Below are 21,043 nucleotides of genomic sequence, written 5' to 3' on the forward strand. Positions count from 1 at the left end.
GATATTCTGTTTTCCAGGAGTGGTATAAGCTAAGGATGTAGTAATATAAAATTAAAATATTTGGGATTGTCGGGGTATATAACAGCCTTAATATAATTTTGTATGTGTATATACAGAATTATATGGGTATGTCTCTCTGCCTGTTCTCTCTCTGTCACACAACTGGTATCAAATTTTACAAAGAACAGAAGTAATTTCAGAGACTTCAGGCCAATTACTGGCTTTTGCAGTCATTTACATTAGGGTAAGGCCACACAGTCACCGCAGGGAGGGGCCACAGGTCTTGTTCCCACATCTTTTGTGTTGGCACCATGGTATGTACTGCTCCATGGTGAGGGCAGGGCCAGGAATGCTTCTTTCTAAAGCAAATCCGACCAGAAAAGGTATCTTTCAGCTCGATCACTTCCCTGACTCATCTCGTTGTGAGGCCATTTGGGCTCTACTTCTGGCGCCAGGTAAGCACAAGGGAGGCACTGCCTTTTTGCAGCAGCGCTGCAGACTTGCGTTGGATTGGGGCCTTGAATAACCTCCCTAGATACTCAAATTCGGTTTTGCAATTCTCCTTGTCGTTGTCATGATTCATTGCTACTCTCCTTCCGTACACGTGGGATTTCCAAACCTGTGGGTTACTTACTCATCTGATCCTTTTGCACACCTGTTCCTCTTGAGGTTGGTAGTTTTATTCCCCCAGCGGACAGTAGCTTCCAAGGGACCAAACCTGTCCCAGAGTTCCTTAAGGATGGCATAAAAGCTTCGTGGATAAAAATGAAGTGATTTCTTCATCTGTTTTATGCCATGGTTGAAATATTCCAGCGTAATACAAAGAGAGATTAAACCAGAAATGGATCATCTGTTTTTCTTTCAGGCTAGTCATACACTTTTGTGTTCTCTGTGTCACATCTGGCAAATCACTCAGTCAAAAGGACAAGAGGGAAAAATGGATGGTTTAACTCCCCAAAGCAAATGTAGTCCAAGTAAATTACTATATGGTACGTAGTACGAAGGTATCAGATAAAGCCCCCCAAAAACATGTGAAACAAATACCACCTTACTTTAAATATTCATTTTAAGAGATGGTGATGAGGAAAGCCTGACTAGCACTACAGCTGACCTCTCCTTATGTACAGGAAGGTTTGAAATTCACATTTGCTGAAAGATTTAACCCAGCATTACTAACACCCGTTTGTGGTGCTGTGTATCAGAGAGCTGTCTAATGAACAATTCTTCACAATGCCCTAAATGAGTAACGAAGAAAATACTGAGACAGGCAAAACCGGAGTGGCATTTATAAGCCCAAAAGCTGCCAGCAATGAGGCTCTGAGAATGACAGTGAGAACCATGCACTCCAAGTGAGAAGAGGCACCTGGTCTACTGGGAGATAGATGTTGTTGCGAGGCCAGGAACATTCCTGTTAGCATCTCTAAGTTCCATTAGAAGTACGTAAAGAGAGTGAGTTCTCCTGATAAATGAAACAAAACATTTAACAGCAATATAGTTGTTTTGCTTGCCAAACTGTTGCATTGCACATTCCCTTTTCCTTTTTGGAATAAAATATTGATCCACCTGAAACACTTCAGAAAACCTTGAATAATTGCCCCACGGAGACATGAGGGAGGCAATGTCAGGCGCAGAGTTCATTTTTAATGTGTGAGGGCAGCATGGAGGACCCAGCTCCCCCCGCTGTGAGAACCCATAAGGGAAAGGGCAGTAGCTGTGGAGGAGGAGCAGGATTTCATATCATGCAGTCCCTCCCCGAGCTGCTACCTGGGGCTTCACTCGTGGCCTTTAGAGGCTCGGTTATCTTCTGCTGCCCCACCACCTGTAATCACAGTGACATCTTCCTGAAGAAGCCAAGCATCATGCTGGCCGTGACTGACAGGGGCACAGCTTTCCAGGGCAGCCAGGGGGTTGGAAAATAAAGAAATCCAAGGGACATTGTTACTGCTGCTGCAGGCAGTGGAAAATAAATACAGCTGAGCCCCAGAGAAAGGTCTTTTCTTCAGCCACTTCCAACATTGAATGGGGTGGGGCAAATTTAAATCTAGTAATCTGGTTGCAGCCTTTCTCCCTCCTGGTGTAAATAGGTGAGTTAAGCAGAAAATGAAGCTAGGAAAAGAGGAGAAGGCTGAGAAAAAATGAGGAAAGAGCAGGTTGATTGCAGTGGGAAGCAAGCATAAATATGTGGCTTCTCCCAGCCTCTCCAGGTGTGCTTTCTACTAAGGTGTAAATTACAATAGCAGATATGTAGTCTGTGAAGTAATTTTGGGGAGAAATTAAAGTACTCACAACAGGACAGTTAGGAAGTACTACTATTAACAGGTTTAAAGACCTCTAACTAGCTCTACCTGGGGCAATTGAGGGAGCAGGCTGGGGTGCTGGCTGAGCCAGTGACAGGATTTTAGCTCTCAGCACACTGAGGAGCTTTTGCACCCACAGCTCCCACTGCAAGAGCTGCTCGCCTGCCCCACGGATGCCAGGCACTGGCTGAAGGCAGCTGGCGATGGCTGGCACTTAGCTGGTGACATGGGTTGTCCCAGCTATCTTGTTAGTGCTTCAGTGGCTTTGACCAAGTTGCTCTTTATTTCTACAGTGACCTAACTGGTTCTGTACATGTCTCCTGTAGATGCCAGTAACTATTCACAGGTAGCGTGAGACTGTTTTATGCACTGTGGTCTGAAACGGTGTCTTCTCTATTTTATGAGATTTCATTACTGGACTTGAAAGTGGCGGGGCACTGGGCAAGGAGCTGCAGTGAAGGTGGACCAGCACTCTGATGATGGAAACAACTTATTTCAGTGGCATCTAAATGGTAGTGGTGTATTATGGTGCTGCCTAATGCACAGCATGCTGAAATGACTCTTGTATTTCATGATAAAATGCAGTGTTTCTCCTTATGCCTTAAGGTAGGTGTGTTTTTCTGTTGCTCATATATGACTTCCATGCCCCTCTTGCCCCTCTACAAGCGTTAATGGTGCTCTTGTTTATGCAATGAGATTTTTCCAACATTTATTCTATAGTGAACCACTCAGGAATTGCATTATCTTTTTTATCATCTAGCCCTGCAGTCTTTCCATAAAATCCAACCACAGCACGGACATATGTGTAGTACATTTTAAACTCTATAAAGTCTTCATTATGTAAAACAAATTAAGCTCTTATATTGCATCCCAGGCTGTTGTACTGCTGGGAGACCAGGATTCTGTAGTTGCACTCTGCGGGAACGTTGCTGCCTTTTGGAGGGGACATGTAGGATGATGCATTATATACCTGATGTATGTTTGAAGCTGTGACCTGTGAAGTACCAGGGCAATAAAAAAGGTAATATTTCAAAGGATAGGCTGACAATAGTATGTATTGAAGTCAAAATGATGATAGCTTGTCACTTTGAGCTGTCTCAGCAAGAATAACTAGCTAGCCTGGATGCAGATACGAGGGTGTTATGACATTATCAATCTCAGCATGGATTGCAGAACCCACCAAAAAAGCCTGATAACTGGGCAGCTAAGCTTGCTCTTGCTTGATGCCCACTTTACACGCCCGAGCTGGCTTGGTTAAAGGTAGACATCCCCAAGAAAGCACATCTGCTTCATGTGTACCTAATGTGTGATCCTACAAGACTAAAACTGGACTACCTCAAACACCAATCATGAGAGTGAAATCCTAGTCCTGAGATTGCAGTAGCTGGTGCCAAGGACTAGTTCAGCTCTTGTCCCACTCCAATGAGATCTGTGACTATTGGTCTGTAATTCTAAAATGGAGAAATGATGCTTCTGCACTTGCACTTTGCTCAAAACACTCTGTCTTGTTTCTGCTGTGGACACGTTTCACTTGCGTATTAGTGACTGAGTGGTTCCTACTGATTTTTTCCTGGCTGAATGTGTCCTGTCAGGAAACAGCTTCATAAGTGTTCGCACACTTTCTGAGAGCAAAAGGTTTGCTAGAAACAGCTGATGCTTCCCTTCTCTTCTTCTACCACCTGATAAGTTGCTTCATTACTGTCACTTAACTGTTCCAACTATTTTCTTATTTTTGGAAGAAAAAGTAAATAAAATTTGACCCGCTCTTTCCCCTTCTATTTTATGCAAAACAGATTTTGGAATAGATTTTCAAGGATACAAATTGCGTGCAGGCCTGTCTGCCTCTTTTAATTTTTATGTATGTTATGTATTCCATTTTGCTCTTAGTGCATTATCCACTCACATCCTTACACATTAGGCTGTGCATTTAATAGCACAATTTATGCTAAAAAGAACATACATTTAGGAAATGCAAGTTCTATATTTGTAATCAAAAGGCAGTAGCTGTTTTTTCACTGGTCTGAGGTTGTTCAATTATGAAATCTTTTCTTTCCATCTTTCTCTTCCAAACAATTAGCCTTTTTAAACAGAAGCCAAAAAGACACACATGGACCCAGTGTTTAGTCTGAGACTGTGAAAGCTACATCTCTTCTGTTCCTAGTTTACAGTAGAGTGCAATCTTTATTATTGTAAAAAATTTCCAAGTAATTTCACAATATTCTTTTTCCTTGTTTTTCTTTTATGCAAAGTTCTGTATGATGAACTTGAAAGAGGCATTACAAAATCTTGAGTCTTTTTGCAAAGAACTCAGTGCAGCTTGAAGAATTGAGTAATGATGCTTTATTTGTGCATGCATATAGGAATATAACTCCAGTGTAAGACAGAAATAATCTGATGCTCAGATGACCTTTCCTTTTCAACATGAAAATGGGAAATGGCACTTCAGTGCACTTGTGCCATCATGGAAAAATACAGTGAATGGTATTTTGTCTGTTGTAATCTTTGGGAAATCTTACCTGTAGTTAGGATAGCTTGGTTATGAACTTGGTAGAGAACTCAAATGTAGAATCTCCATAATTTACACTTTATCAAGCACAGTACCAGTTATTCTGTAAGCTTCTCAAATCTGACAAAACCCAAGGCTGGGTCTGAGGCTCCCCTATCAAACCCTCAGAGAAATGTAGGTGTCCGATCATGTAAGAGATGCATACTCACATGCAAGGCCATGCTGTGGAAGTTCCTTGCTGAGCTTAGCTATATAATGCCAGCTCCTGCAGAGTCCCGTGGCCCGCCCAGCACAGCGCTGCTGCTCTGGCTGCCCTGCTCTCTGCTGGACATCCCAAGGGGCAGCAAATTTGTGCTGCTGCTTGCCAACAGATTCCTCTTCAGAGGAGGGTGAGATGGGCATAACATGGATACAGACTTGACAGGTCTGTATTCCCTACCCAGCGGCTGGCTTTTTCATTTGATAGAAGAGTCTGTCTGGAGTCTGGTAAACACTTTTCAATAAAATTTTTATTTCAGTGGAAATTTTTTGTTTCTGAGAAATACACACGTTTCCATTTACAATGAAGGGAAAAAAAAATTCCCCAGCTAGCTCTAGTTGCTACCAGCACCAAGCCTGAGTGTCCCTTACAATCCCATCATCTCAGACAAAAATCCATTATACCCTACAACCATATCAGATTTCTGTAGTTGCCATTTCTGACAGATGGGCTTTACGTTATGTCCACCTGGTCCATGGGGTAAGGCTTATTGCAGATACACTAGGAAATGAATGTCCCACCATAAAAGGACTAAGCAGAGAAGACCCCATTTTCTCAGAGAAGCAGCTGGAAAGCCAGTCAATCCCCACTGTGGGAATATCCACACCGCTCATCCTGGGCCGGTGTTCCTGGCACAAACAAACCTGCCGCTACAACTGGCAGGCGGCTGTAATGACTCTCGGCAGAGAAACCAGGTGGTGAATGGCCATGGGGTCTGTACCCCCCTTGCCCCTCAGCAGCCAGGCTGGCGTGCTGTGCAGTAGACTGATGGGTTTGGCACCTTCACTGACTACAGAAAAATAAAGTTTCTGCTCCTGTCTGTTTTTCAAGTATCTCTTGCTATTTGCCTTTTAGGACCTGTAGTCTGGTCCAGGGAACTTCTTTATATTTTAAAAGTATGAAGGGAATAACACGGCAAACTCAGCAAAATGCTCTCTTGCATTTTCAGTGTCCTCTGTGCTTTGCTGGATCTGTCAGTCTCTCCAACAGGAAACATAGCTGTAACTCAGGAAGGGTTTCAATTATCTTCTTGTTTGCTGGAAATAAAAAGAAACCTCAAGCTGACATGTTTCTGAAGAAGAATCCCAAGGGATACATACTTCATACCACAGAAACCAGAAAGAAGAAAAAATTTTAAAAAAAGAAAAAAAAAATTCATAACCAGCTCCAAAGCCTTCACTGGCCAAACCAAAGGGGAACAGAACATGAGTGGCTTTGTTATCTACTGACTAGCGTCTTACTGTCACCCATGTCTTAAAACCTTAGTGTTGTACACGCTGGGGCACCTTACTGTCATGCTAATGAGCTGGACTGTCCTATCTTCAGGGGCCTGAGAAGGAAAAAAATCAGAAACAGAGTTTGTAAGTATATATACAACCTACTGGAGGAACGCATGGACTTCGGGGAATTGTGCACTGTGGATGATTATAGAGAGGTCACAGTTTGCCACCTGAACAGTCTGATCTGGGTTTTAACAGGGGAAGTATATCTCACTAGCTGTCATCATTACATGGGTAACTACAGAACAGTATATAACACTCTTCTTTTTTCCTGCATGTTAGCACCACCATCCTCTGAAAGCAGAGGTAATTTTGCCTTCTCCCAGCCTTCCTGAAGGCATTGCCCAGGGATAAACCTTTACCCTAAACAGTCCTTGAGCCTAACAGTCTGTTACTTCCATACTTTGGGAGAAAATATGACAAGATGGGTTGAGCCAAGCAACCATTTGATATGTACATAACCCTCTGTAAATAAGATGAATATTGGAAAGAGTTTTCAGGGTATTCCAAGTAACTTTGAAAAGAAGCCATCGCACAGTCTGTGCTCCAGTGCAGACTTTCCCCATTGCTGCTGTTATTCATATGCTCTAGACAGCAAAAAAAGTGCTCCCTGCCCCCATTTTTTTCATTCATAGAGGTGTTTTTTCCAGACTGGACAGGAAACTATGATGTATGTTATATAATGCCACCTGGACCCTGCAGAGGTGAAGCGAATGTCAGCAGTATCAGATCTTTTCCAAACAGTTCAGTAACCTGTCAACAAACAAACAGCTGGGGTCACCCCAGCTACCAGCACTCCAGCCCGGAGTTCATGGGTGATGATTGCTCCTGTTGCTGGCAAAACAGAAACATGTTGCAGATGTCTAAAAAGATAAGGGTAAGGAGCTGTATTTCGGTCTTCTATCAATAAGCAGCTTGAGCCTACACACATATCCCCACCCACCTACGCTTACCCTTCCTTCTACAAACATTTTGAAGGGATCAGTTCCTAGGAGGTAGCCTCATGTTACTTCCCAGCAGCATTATCTGTAGTTAAATTACTAGGTTATTGTACTGAGGTTGCTCAGGAGAAAGCAGTGCGTTCAGTCAGCTAGGTACTGCACATCTCTTTCAGAGCTGGTAACTGGGGGGGTGTGCTGGGAAAAGACTTGAAGAGCAGAAGGATATTGGGAATTCCTTTGTAGAAATGTGGGAGATGTTACAGACCTCGGAGCACAGCGAGGTCTGGTGCAAAATTTTCTTGTGGTCTGGATGTGGACCGAAGCATCATTTTTTGAATAGTTCTGATACAAGATCGCATTTTCAAATGTTGCTGAGTGACTCTCCTGCTGACTTTTACTGCTGAGAAATCTGCTGTGAGTTTTGTTGGACATAGCCGTTACATATAGTTGCTCAAGTGAAGAAGTGGAAGATGGCTGGTGTGATTTAAGATTTAAGAGAAACATCATGCACGGAGTGGATTTATCTGAACTGGAACTTCACTTGAGATAACTGTTAATACTGCAAACCTTATGAAATAATTATAAGTAGTAGCGCTCAATAAACGTAAACAGCTAAAGCTTTGCCTCTCTGTCTGCTCTAAAATATCATGCACATCATTGCTTCATTATTGACTGACCTCAAATGGCAGTGTTTCGTAGCTGAATCTACCATTATAGGTACTGATCTAGCATGCTTCTGCTTAGCCTGTGACAGATGATGAGGTCATAGCATCCGCTATTACTATCCTTCCTATTTCAGGCTTTCAGCAGAGTGTAAATGAAGAATGAAGGCATCTTTTTTCCCTTTTCTAAAGTGCAACTCACCTTCAAGCACCTGCCTTCCAAATGGGAGGAGACAGGCCTTTGAAACATGGCTTCTTTTATTTGCATATCTCTTAGTATTAAAGAAGGGCAAGTTTTACTCATTTGCATTTTGTGGTGTGTTAACTGACGTATATTTAACTACTTCAACAGCAAAAGTAATTATTTTATGCAAAATGAAATCAGTATTTAATAGTTTTTATGTAAATTCTGATGCTTCATTTTGGAGTAAGTTTCAAGTAACAACATTTCCTCTTAGCTTTTTTTAATCAGGTTCCATAGAATCATAGAATTATAGAATCATAGAATTGTTAAGGTTGGAAAAGACCCTTAAGATCACTGAGTCCAACCGTTAACCTATCACTGCCAAGTCCACCACTAAACTATGTCCTCGAGCACCACGTGTACCCTTCTTTTAAATACCTCCAGGGATGGAGACTCAACCACTTCCCTGGGCAGCCTGTTCCAATGCCTGACTACCCTTTCGGTGAAGAAGTTTTTCCTCATATCCAACCTAAACTTCCCCTGGCGCGGCTTGAGGCCATTTCCTCTTGTCCCGTTGCGTGTTACTGGGGAGAAGAGACCGACCCCCCACCTCGCTACAGCCTCCTTGCAGGTAGTTGTAGAGAGCAATAAGGTCTCCCCTCAGCCTCCTCTTCTCCAGGCTAAACAACCCCAGCTCCCTCAGCCGTTCCTCGTAAGACGTGCTCTAAGCCCTTCACCAGCTTTGTTGCCCTCCTCTGGACATGCTCCAGCACCTCGATGTCCTTCTTGTAGTGAGGGGCCCAAAACTGAGCACAGTACTCGAGGTGCGGCCTCACCAGTGCCGAGTACAGGGGCACTATCACCTCCCTGCTCCTGCTGGCCACACTATTCCTGATACAAGCCAGGGTGCCATTGGCCCTCTTGGCCACCTGGGCACACTGCTGGCTCATGTTCAGGCGGCTGTCAACCAACACCCCCAGGTCCTTTTCTGCCAGTCAGCTCTCCAGCCACTCCTCCCCCAGCCTGTAGCGTTGCATGGGGTTGTTGTGACCCAAGTGCAGGACGTGGCACTTAGCCTTGTTGAAAGTGCCAAAGCATGCAGAAAGCTTATATTTTGCCATAGAAAACTGAAAGAAATAGGGCTTTTTTCAGGGAATGAAAGTTCCCTTCACTTCTTGGCCTTGCTCACACAGATTTCTAAGCATTTTAAGTTATTCTGGCACCTTCAGGCTATAAAAACCACATACCCCTTTAAAACTGCTGTTTTCCCCAACCTATGAGCTCCCAAAGTAAACAAAATTGTTTTTTTCTTCTGTAAATGCTGTAATTCTAACACTGTTTTAAACTCAAAACTCCCTTGTTGTAAAGAAAATGGAACTACCTTCAGTTTTTAGATACAGATGGTAGTATTTCCAAATTCATGAAAATATGTGCTGCAGCATTTTCCATAAGGGGTTGAACAATTTTGTTCACTTCTTCCTTCAATTACACCCTCAATATTACTGGGAGACAGAGTAATGAGAGGTGTTTAAGCAATAGAGGAAAAAGGGAAGAAATAAAAGTAGATGTTGTTGCCAGAATAATGGAACCCCAAGGACAGTGACTACATTTTCCTACCTATAGATCAGCTTACAGGCAGAAGAGTTTTCTTAATGGCTAGATTTAATTAAACTTCTTTTTCTGTATTTGACATTAATTGAGCATTTATTTCTGCCTCTGTGATTAACATGGATTATGCCAACATGTTTGTGTAATGTCCTGTAGACGTTTTACCTGAGAACTCTTTTTTATCATTTGAATGGTTCTAATTCCTTTTAGAATTAATCAAAGTGTGGAGCTGAATTACAATCACAGACCTGTTGGTTTTCCGCTTCTTAGAGAAGAGTGCAGTGTGGTTCACAAGGGACTTATAAAAGAAAGAGAAAGAGGAAAAGAAAAAGAAAGAGCAAAAGAAAAAGGAAAGGAAAAAGGAAAAGAAAAAGAAAAAGAAGAAGAAAAAGAAGAGGAAAAAAGAAAAAGAAAAAGAAGAAGAAAAAGAAGAGGAAAAAAGAAAAAGAGAAAGAAAAAGAAAAAAATAAAAAAGAGAAAAAGAAAGAAAAATAAAGAAAAAGAGAAGAATAAAAAGAAAAAGAAGAAAAACAAGAAAAAAAGAAAGAAGAAAAATTAAGAAATAGAAGAGAAAGAAAAAGAAAAAGAAAAAGAAAAAGAAAAAGAAAAAGAAAAAGAAAAAGAAAAAGAAAAAGAAAAAGAAAAAGAAAAAGAAAAAGAAAAAGAAAAAGAAAAAGAAAAAGAAAAAGAAAAAGAAAAAGAAAAGAAAAAGAAAAAGAAAAAGAAAAAAAGAAAAAGAAAAAAAAACATTTTCGAGCGTTCTACTTTTCTCTGCTCAAATGAGTTTTCTCTGCTCAAATGCATCATAGCGCTCCTGTAAAATTAAAAAAGAAACAGAAAAAAGCTAAAAAGTTAGATAACCAGCCAGCCTCTCTCCACCAAATATTTACAGATATGAATACACTTAGCCAAAATAACCAAACAGCCAAACTTTCTTGATTGCCCATAATGCCATCTCCTCTTAATTCATGATCCAGCCAAGGGTACGAAGGAGTTTGTTCTCTGCTGAATGACATCAGCATATCTTAATGATTAAAATAAATTAATTTCTTGCAGTAATTGCTAAGATGACGCTCAGTTCTACAGAAAAATAAATATCTGAAGGTGGGAATCAGCTGGTAAAGTGTCTGAGCCAGCCATCAGTGTTCACCTTACAGTCCCTGGAGAAAAATAGGCACTTACAGGGCATAATTCCTAAAGCAAATGCCTAAAATAGCTCAGCTGAAATGAGCCCTGGAAGTGGTAATTTCTCTCCATCGGATACAGCAGCAGTCTACAGTGTTTAGCTCAGAAGTGGAGGCAGCTGTATCATGGATGTCTAGAATCTGCTAAGGTGTTTCCTATCTCAGGTGTCTGATTTACAGAAGATGCTGCTATAGGGTAAGGTGGCCTCCACGTATACAGAGCTGATTATTCTTCTGCTACTTGCAACACAACTATCTGAGAGCTGACTTGACAAGTGAGTTTAAGCTTAATTCCTCCCCACCCCAGGTATACCAGGTGTTAAATGCTGCTTGAGAGAGCAAGGATCTTGGCAGGGCAATGGTTTTCCTTTGCCTCGGGTTTGTGACCGGCTGTGCAGATCCTGTGTGGGAGAGACACAACAGCAGCAGTTGGAGCAAGGGAGAGCAGAATAATGGTGGAGTGGCCTGGCATGATAAAGTCTCCCCCCTTTCTTTCCTATGGATCTCCTGAAGCTGCCATTTAGCAACATTTAAAAGCTACACCAGAAGAACGTTTATGGATAAATGTAACAAAATCCTTGGGAAGAAGGCTCTAGTTTCGGGAGGTTCAAATACCACTCAGCAGCAAGCCTTGGGTAACAGGGGACAATGGAAGAATGGGGAGACATATTTCCTTTTGAGTAGATGAAAATATGCCTGTGTTATCTCCCATCTGCTGGTCTTAAGCTAGAATCCTTCAGATACGATTAAAATAGTTTTCAGACAGTTAGGGAAGAGAACCATTTGAATATTTCTTGTCATTCTGTATGATATGAAGTAAGTTAAAATAAACTGAATTCAGCAAGGCTGTTTGCATAGTTAGGGAATCTTAAAATGACTAAGACTTTGCAGGACTGGATCCTTCCTACTATTGCAAGCCAAATACTGTAAAGGGATTTTTATATGTAAAGTCCTAAACAAAGACTCAGAAGTATAGGCTGAAAGAAGTTATCCACTCCAGCCTCTTACGTATTTTACAGGTTTATCTGCTGTACTATTTTGAGTATATTATCTAATCTCCTTTTAAGTATTTCCTCTTCTGATATCTCAGAGGTTTCTCTTGGCAGACTGCTCCATTGATGAGTAACTGTAATTTGGAGGTTTGTCTAATCTATATTTGTTATGTTTTAGGTGAACATTCTCCATGGTCAACCATGATCAAGTCTCCCTCTTTCATCTTGTTTCTCTCAAAAACTCCTTAAAAGTTCCATATTTTGTTTAAACTAGATGTCCTTTCCATCTTGTTCTTTATATCTTGCAGCTTTCTTAATGTTCTTCATCTTTGCTGCTTTCTCATCTTCACAGTGTGAAGGTCAAAGGATACCCTAAGTGAGGCCTCAGCTGTCATGCGACTACGTGATTTATTACCTTCCTCCTCTTAAGTACAGTTCTTTGAATATGTATTCTTTATATACCAGTAGTATTTCTGATTTTCATTTGTATAGACACAAAGTCTAAAAATGCATTATAACTAGTTGTTTTCCATAAGTTTTGGACCAAAAATAATTCACTGTGTACTGTAAGTAGCAACTGGGACAGATCGCTTTTTATTAAAAACATTTGTTTTTGCCATATATACACATTCCTCCTTATGTGCTGTAGAATGATTCCCTTCCCCTCCCTGATCTGGGAACCCTGTGACAAAAGTTGCTGTTGACCAGTCCTTCAGCTTTTGTACCTAACAAGGACCTGTAAAGAAAAACTCCCACATTTTCCTTTAAACACTCAGAACTCCCAGAATGTAAAATTTTGCCTGGCCTTTCCTGTCTTTCCCTAAGTTTTAGTGTCTTTATGCACACAGTTAGGCTCAAAGAGTGTTTCTCTATGGACTATGTAAAACTAAGGACCAAACTAGTCCATATGTTCTACCAACAAACAATGTTGTTTCAGTCAAAATAATCTGCTTATCCATTTTAATCAAGTTTTTCTTAGTCATGTAACTTACTTTCACATGCTCTTTGGCGAGCAGTCGTATCTCCTAGTAGAGATAACCTAACTGAACTGTCTAAGCCAGGTGTGTAGTCACCCCTCTATGATCAGTTAAGAGAGGTGCACCTCTCTCAGGTGATCCGCCTATCTAGGGTCTGAGAAACTCAGGCGGGGTGTTTCTCTTCCAGAAGAGCTTCCTGTGACTGGGCTCCAATTTTAAGTACTTCACCGCCTTTATAGTCAGGTAAATTGAACTCATTGGGCAGAAATGCAGTTGCCAAGCTGTGAGTCCTCCAGAAGTGCTAGGGAAAGTGTGTCAACATGACTTTTATGCTGCCCAAACAAGGGACTGTGCAGTCCTGCACTGCCTTTCCTACCCACACCTGCTCTGGACCACGTCTCTGGAGTCATTTAGGATTTTCCAGTGCAAACACTTTCTTCCATCTTCTGCAGTATTACATGGGATACAATATAAAAGTTCAACTAACAGTAACTGTTTCATTTACAGCATCATCCTTCTCCTCCACGTAGCTCAAGATCACGTTACCTATTCAACTAATCTGATAGTCGTGTCAGTTCAAATACTAATGAACATTTCTAATAGCCCCATCGTTAGCATAGTGTGCTTAATATGGAAGGTGCTGCAGTTAAAGACATCTTGAAAGGACTTTAAAACAAAGCTTCAGGCACAGCTGGTCAGCATTAAGCATCACAGTGCTTACAATCTCCAGTGTTGATGTTGACATGAAGACCGTTTCTGCTGTCTGGAGTCCTATGGCATTAAGAACTAAGTGTTTTCCAAATGTCCTTCTAAGTATAGGTATTCTGAGTGTTTTTCCCCTGGACGCTAAGGAGTTTCCACAGTTCTGAAAGCCTATTTAATTGTCTGGTTTATTTTCCAAATGCCATTTTAATCCATCTCTAATCTTCATTAATAACAACATTATAATTACTTCATTAACTTTTCCACATAAAGCATTTAAACTCTTCAGGAGCAAATAGCTTTTTGCTGGATCTTGTACTAATTGCTTCATCTAATACCACAACCTTGAGTTTTAAATGTATTTAATGAAAACATAAAGCTCTTGTTTAGTGTAAGCATGTTACTGAAATCTGAAGAGCACGTGGTGCAAGGGTAAAGATAGTAACTTGTTGTATTACATAGCTTTTAATGATGCATTTTGAAATACGGATGAGGAGGAAAGCTCAATTCATTTCCCAAGGGTAAAAATAATACCCTCAGACATTAGCCTTTAACTTGTTTTGACATCTTTGTTCCCGTGTAAAGGTTAAGTAATATGGTCAAATTTTATAAGTAATGCTTTATTAACGAAGTAACTTGCATTAAGGTTGTAAAATTGAACACCAGATCAGGAAATAATAAAAAGTAAAGGTTGTATCATAAAGTTAACTGATCCGTACAGCTAGTGTTCCCCAGATAAGGTACGTGCTCAGCTGCCTACAGCGTGTGCAATTGTGAGCTGCTGCTTCTGAATACCTTAACCTTTTGGTTTCTTCTTTCTTGAATATTTTCATTTACGGCCTGAATGTTGAATGAATGTAGGTTCTTACATTAATTTTACTTTGCATTTGTTGGGAGAAAAGAATAGCATATCAAAACACTGTGCCTTCTTTTATCTGAGCATATAAACTACATGCTGTGTCTACATAGCTCTCGGTCCCAAGTTTGTTGCTAGTATACCTGCTTACACGGAAATCTTGTGCTTTTGCCTGACGTGCTTGTGTATATATAGTTATAGTCAGGGAACTGGTGGCTGAGAGACAACTTCAGCGGCTTCTCAGATGTGTAATTGCCATTTAGATACTTCTTGTGCATTTCAAGGTGAAGTCAAATGACTTCAGTGGGCCACTGCAGAAGGTAATTTAGCATGACAGTTTTTCACTTTTCCATGAAATGAGATGGAAGCATTTACAAAGGCCGCTCTTAGGTATCTTCTGGAAGGCAAAAGCTGATACCTGATGGGTAGTAAAGAGCCATTTCCAAAACTACTTCTTTGCTGTGAGTCTCTGGACTGGACAGTTCAGTTGCTCAGCATTTGCCTATTTGTCAGGAATGAAAGGATTACTCCTAGCATTTCAGACCTGCTATATTTTCTTGGGGTGGGTTGACCCCAGCCAGCAGCTAAGTACCCCCACAGCTGCTTCCTCACTTTCTCTCCTCCACCCCAGTGAGACAGGGGAAGAAAACAGGAAGAACAAAAGTGAGAAAACTCATGGGTGAAGATAAAGACAGTTTAATAGGTGAAGGTGGGGGGAATCACAGCAAAGTAACACAGTCACCACCCTCCAAGGCAGACCAATGCCCAGCCAGTGTCCAAACAGTTGTCACCATGGAAGCTAACCCCCTTCTTCTTGCTCTATCTTGGTTTTTATTGCAGAGCATGACATTATGTGGTATGGAATAACCCTTTCACCAGTTTGGGTCAGCTGTCCTGGCAGTGTCCCTTCCCAGTTTCTTGCTCACTCCCAGCCTACTCACTGGAGTGGGGAAGAGTGGGAAAAAAAGGCAACCTTGCATATTGAGGTGGTGCAAGCACTGTTCAGTAATAGCCAAATGTTATTATATTATCAACACAGTTTTAGCCACGAAGCCAAAACACAGCACCATACTGGCTGCTGTGAAGAAATTTAACTCCATCCCAGCCAGACCCAGTTGGCTGGGTTCCTCCAGCAGTCAGCTTGCTCAGAGAAAGCTATGCTCTACACCAGGGCATTTTGATTGTAGCTTTTTCAGGCGTTAAATGAAAAGTCTGAACATTAATGCTGTGCAGACTGCACCAGTATCTTACAATGCAAAGTTAGCATTCTGTGTGTATAAATTATTTTAATGGCAGTGCAGAAATAACACTTGTGGACTTAGAAATAGTAATATATTCAGGGTTTTAGGCTTTTAAGCTAACAGATCTTTTGACATGGAAAGAGAGATGCAATGTGCCATTGCACATCTTTGAGGAGTCTTGTATGTTAAACAAAGGCTGTTAGAACTGAATCTACCTTATTTGTAAGGTACTCACAGGTGCCATCCTAGCCGAGCACGTTACTCGATTTGAGGACTGGGTAACGTAGCTGAGAACAAACAATGAGCTATTGATGGAATGATCTTGTTGCACCCCTCAAGAACAGAGCATGCATTGTGGGGCGCTCGGTGATGCACATCTCTAAGGGAAACTGAAGATGTAAAGATGCAGCTATCAAGATGAGGTATGAAATCTTGTCCATATCAAAGAGAAAGGAAGTGTTGCCATTGCATGGAAGGAATTAGAACTTCGAGAATGCATTAACAGCTTAATTCTGGAAACGGTGCTGTGCGATGAAACTTGAGAGATCTCTGTTGCTTTAAACTTACCTGGCTAAATTTAGCCAGTTCATTAAGTTGCTCAAGTGTGGATAATTTCAGCCTACAAAGAACTTCAGAAGCAAACCTTGTTATTGAGTAAGAATTCAGTAGAAGGAGACTGAATCTGCTGTGTTCCAGCCTGAGCTTTTAATAGGGAAAAAAATTTCAAGGCAGATATTTAGACACTCATGGCAGGATTAGCAACTAGCATTATTTTTTAATATATAGGAAATATGTATTATGGAAATGTATGTACAGGAAACATTTCTTAGTGTACTGCACTTATCTATTCCATTCAATCAAAATTCACCATGGAAATTTACACTAGGTTTCCATTTCTGGTACAGCAACATAAACAGTGACAGGACTGTGTATTTAAAAAATGGGCAGAAGTGGGAGAAGGAAAATCCATCAGCCTTTTAATAAGAGAAAATATTTCTTATAAACCATCTTTTGAGATGAACAAAATATGGCTAGTAAGGCATGCAAGTGGAAGTAAAGAGAAACACAGTAGTACGCTGATCAGTCACCGAGGTTCTGCCTGGGACTGTGGTTCTTGGCTCTGCTGGACAAAGGTCATTACGCTTACAAAGAGTTACTATCTAAATGGCAGGAACTAAACGAGCCTCCATAAATGGTTTGTATGAATCGTGCGCAGGAAACAAGCTAATGACACACTGAATGAGAGTGTCTATTTAATGCTGAGATTTTTCTGGAAACAACTTGGAGCACTGTAACAAAGAAAATAACACACTGTCATAACTTCCATTCACTTCTAATGAATGTTTTAATTCCTAACATTAAAAATAACATATTTTAGAGGTCTGCTCAGAGCTTTTCCTACATACTCCGACTCTGAATGCAGGCTCGAACCTACTAGACCTCTTCCTGGAGAACAGAAGAGAATGGTTACAGGGTAATTAATGTTATCTTGGCATTACTGGCGGATAATGCATGTGTGACAGCAAAGTAAATGGAAGTGATAAGTCTAGGTTACTCGCAGCTTCAAGAATTAACTGGATTGCTTCAGGATTATACAGGGTTTTTAAAAAAATAAAGAACTTCACAGAAATAAAAAAGATCTGGCTATGAAGTCTATTACAATAACTAACTGCTGTTAACACTTCAGCAGAGGCATGCAGTGAAAGCATAGACAAATTTCATTCTGATTTATGTTTGAGGAAAAAATGATTATTTTACAAGTGTTTTTTAAGTAAAGGGATTCTCTCTTACATAGGTAACATATGCGGGACTTGAGAAAACTTTTCATGCTTGTGCCGGCAATCTAATGAAATCACAGTTCGAGGGCCAGCAACTAAAGCATGAGATTTCATGCCTGGCTATACGACCCTAAATCCCATGACTGATTCACAATATGATGTTTGGGTCAAGGGATGGAGGTAAAGGGGGTATGTCAGGTGTAGAATATGACAGCTAGTTGAGTTTTTGGCTTGAAACTAGGGGAAATAGAGCACATGTACAGGCATTGAAGAAGTGTTAGGAAAACACTTAACTGAGGGAGTGGTTTTGGATAAATGAATGTGATGTTTATTGTGGGCTCTGGGTTGGCTAACAGAAAAAGTGCTAGCCTAAGGACAGAAAGTCAGTCATACTTGAAGTAACATCTATTTTAGCCTAATAGCCCTTTTAAAATTCCTTTGTTGTTGCAGTTTTGGGAATCTGATGGATTTTAATTGGCTTGATTTACATGAAAAAACTGATACTCATTCAGGAACTGGTCACAGGCTCACTGGTGGTAAGGGAATACACGGCTGCGTAGTCCAGCGCAAACGCTCTGTCACAGGAGCATGAACTTGGCAAGGCCAAGAAAGAGTCCCATGAAGACCATTAGACCAAGCCCCTGGCCACATATTCCTGATTCCCTATATATTGTACAGAGAGACTATTTTAGATATATTTATTGAGCGTCTTACAACTTTTATTGGTGGTGTTTTTCATTTTTCTCAACTTCTAAGCCAAGCTCCTGCAGTATCATGAGAGGTTGAATGTTTATGCCTCGGGGGAGGAGGAAAATTATAACAAAAGAAGTATTGAAACCATTAGGAATGGTCATTAGGAATGGTCATTAGGAATAGCTTTTCTGTGGAGTATATTATTTGATGATCTTTAAGTCATATATTACATGGGGATAAGAAAAGCTGTAGTCCACTGGATAATGACAATTCCCAGCTTTTGGGTGGTACTCTGTTGTTTCTAACCCTCCACAGGTCGCCAGGAAGCCAAATTTGTGTCCCTTGTCTGTTTTGAGTTACAGGCAATACATCTGGGGGAAAGAATGAAAAAAATTATATGTTTTAGAGTACAGTGTACTTTTTTTTTAAACATCAGCCTCTCATCATTTGATCAAATCTTTTAACTTTTCTCATTTTCACTCATTTTTTACTTTGGTTTCCTCCATCATTTTTTTATTCCTTCTTTTTTTCCTTTCCTCATGCTTTTTGCTGTCTACCCCCTCCCCCCTCCGCATATTGACAGTGTTTTAGCTTGTAGAAGGGTCGTAATTAACAGGTGAATCTTGTCTGAATAGAATAAAGGGAAACATATTACATGATTTTCCCCATAATTAATTAATTGCCTGCTGAAGTTCTTCAAGACATGTAAGTTGTGTTTGCAGAAGGGGGTTAGTGAGTAGTGAGCAGGCAAGAGGATTAAAAAATACGTGAAGTCCGTTTTTCACTGCCCTGCAGAGTACAGTATATGCTTGTTCTGGGTATTCCCTCTATCTCTGTATTTCTCTGTTTAGATAGGGGTGTGTCTGTTAATATATTGCAATCACACCTCTCTGACAAAGACAGATCTATCACCAGAAGCTTAACCATTACATTGTATAGAAAAGGAACTGGAAAAGAGTAAACCAAGTTTTTCTTATACTGCTGCTTTCCATTGATGTCAGTATTGCAATCCTCGTTTCCTAACCTTTTCACGTAACATTTGATATGCGGTAGTCTTTATATGAAAAGTCTGATAGGATTAGAATTATTTTAGCGCTATCGGGATGTGCACGCGCATACCTTTGTCCCCTTGTGTACTTTTCTTGGAGTAAAAGGTAGGCTAAGGAGAGCGTTCCGTAAAAATGTCGAGAGTTTAATCTAATGCTGACATAGCAGTCAGTATTGTTATAGCTTTAAGTAATGGAGTAGTTTCATAGGTGCTAAACTGCTGCAAGGAGAGCGTTCTCCCCTCTGAAGAGACTTCACAGCGCTGTGCTCGCAAACTTCAGGCGCTCAGAGCCATTTGGTATCTGTGGAGTTAACTAAGTTAAGCTTACTGCCAGTTAGCCTCTTTCACCAGGAATGCAATTTGTGTTTACCTATATAAGGAAACCTGTTAGACGTAAAGGAGCTCGGCGGGGCTGCGGGCTGCCTGCGAGCGGAGCGAGGAGCGAGCCCACAGCCGGGCGGGCGGGGGCCGGGGCCGGGCGGAGCGCAGCGCAGCGCAGCGCAGCCCCGGGCAGCGGCACCGGCAGCAGGAGCGGCAGCGTCCGTCCGTCCGTCCCCCCCGCCCCGTCTTCCTCAGCTTCAGGAGAAAAAGAAGAAAAACTGCCAGGGGGGAAACATGGAGAAGCAGGTATGCCAGGCGGACCCTCGCGGCTGGAGGGTGGCAGCGTTAAGAGTGCGGAGGGAGTCGGGGTGAGACTCCTGCTGACAACTGCGCTTCCCTCCTAACACGGCTTGCGTGTTTTATAGGGGCTGCAGTGGGAAAGCGTGCTTCTTGGGTACGGCAGCATCGGTGTGAACGATTACTTTAACTTCTCTGACGTTCCGTGCGCTTCTGATTCGGGTGCACCTTCTTTTTACTGGAGAGAGTCTCCAACTTTCCTATCTCTGAGGGAACGCAGATGCGAGCTGAGGCTGGAAATAAGGCTGAGATGCTTTGGTTAGCTGGCTGAAGCTCTGCACATGCACGATATTATGATCCTACCATGTCTGGGAAAAGAAGTCCTTGGAGGTTTTTTTGTTGTTTTTTTTTGTTGTTGTTGTTTTTGTTGTTGTTTTGTTTGTTGTGTGTTTTTTTTTTTTTTTACACCTTAAAATGCACATTTTGTAAAAGGTGCACCCCTTTAGCACTCCCAGGGGTTCGGTGTACTTTATTTTGATGCGTATGAATGCAGCTCAGTCAGCATAGCTGGACTGCCTTTGCTGGAATACAGGGAGTTCCTGCAGTAATAAAGATTTTTTCAGTGAGTTAAAAAATAAGCTGCAGGTACTGTTCTAGGAAATGGAAGTAAAACTTGTTCTTCTACAATAGGGATTACCCCAGTTCAAAACAAGTATATAGGTTTCTTAGGAATTATTTGCATATTCTGATAACCTTTACAACAGGCTCTGGGTAAAATCCTCACAGAGAGATTGTTCCTTGAAGGTTTTGGTCAGGACATAATGAAAAATAAAGTTGAAAGCTTACTTCAGATGGCTTTCTAGTTGGAAGAACAGTGCTGTGCAGACGTTCAGGACAGTAACTGTTAAGTATCAGCATGGTAATTGTAGAAGTTCATTCAAGTTTTATGCTGTTGTGGTGTAAAAAACAGAAATGGAAAACCACTTTCAGTTGATTTCTTTGAGTACCTTCTAAGAAAAAAATGAAGTGTGGAGAACTAGTCAGAAACAGGTGGAGTTCATTTTCAGAATGATTTTGCTTTTCTGATCTTAGCAATGGATAGCCATATGATTGCTTTTCACTAATTTTCATGGTTGGTCATGTTTATGTGTGCACATGCGTGTGAATGCACTAGTTAAGGGAGTGCATTTCCTAGCAGTCAAAAAGTGGGAGAGTAA

The 21,043-nt window shown here is 41.2% G+C and overlaps 1 protein-coding gene across 2 annotated transcripts in view; it reads left to right on the forward strand.

The window, feature by feature from the left end:
* The window catches only part of MID1 (midline 1), a 357,917-nt gene that overhangs the window by 84,415 nt on the left and 252,459 nt on the right, over positions 1-21,043 (forward strand). Inside the window, exon 1 of one of the 2 annotated variants that reach the window (XM_087758359.1) lies at positions 19,740-19,835. The exons of the other annotated variant lie outside the window; for it this stretch is intronic. The gene's annotated coding sequence lies outside the window, so the exon portion shown is untranslated. Of the gene's footprint in view, positions 1-19,739; positions 19,836-21,043 lie in introns of those variants that run through there. 2 annotated transcript variants of the gene reach the window in all.

Source organism: Nipponia nippon, unplaced genomic scaffold (genome assembly GCF_047370975.1).
Source record: "Nipponia nippon isolate SJK-2023a ecotype South Korea unplaced genomic scaffold, ASM4737097v1 scaffold_2, whole genome shotgun sequence".
In the NCBI taxonomy this organism is placed as follows: domain Eukaryota; kingdom Metazoa; phylum Chordata; class Aves; order Pelecaniformes; family Threskiornithidae; genus Nipponia; species Nipponia nippon.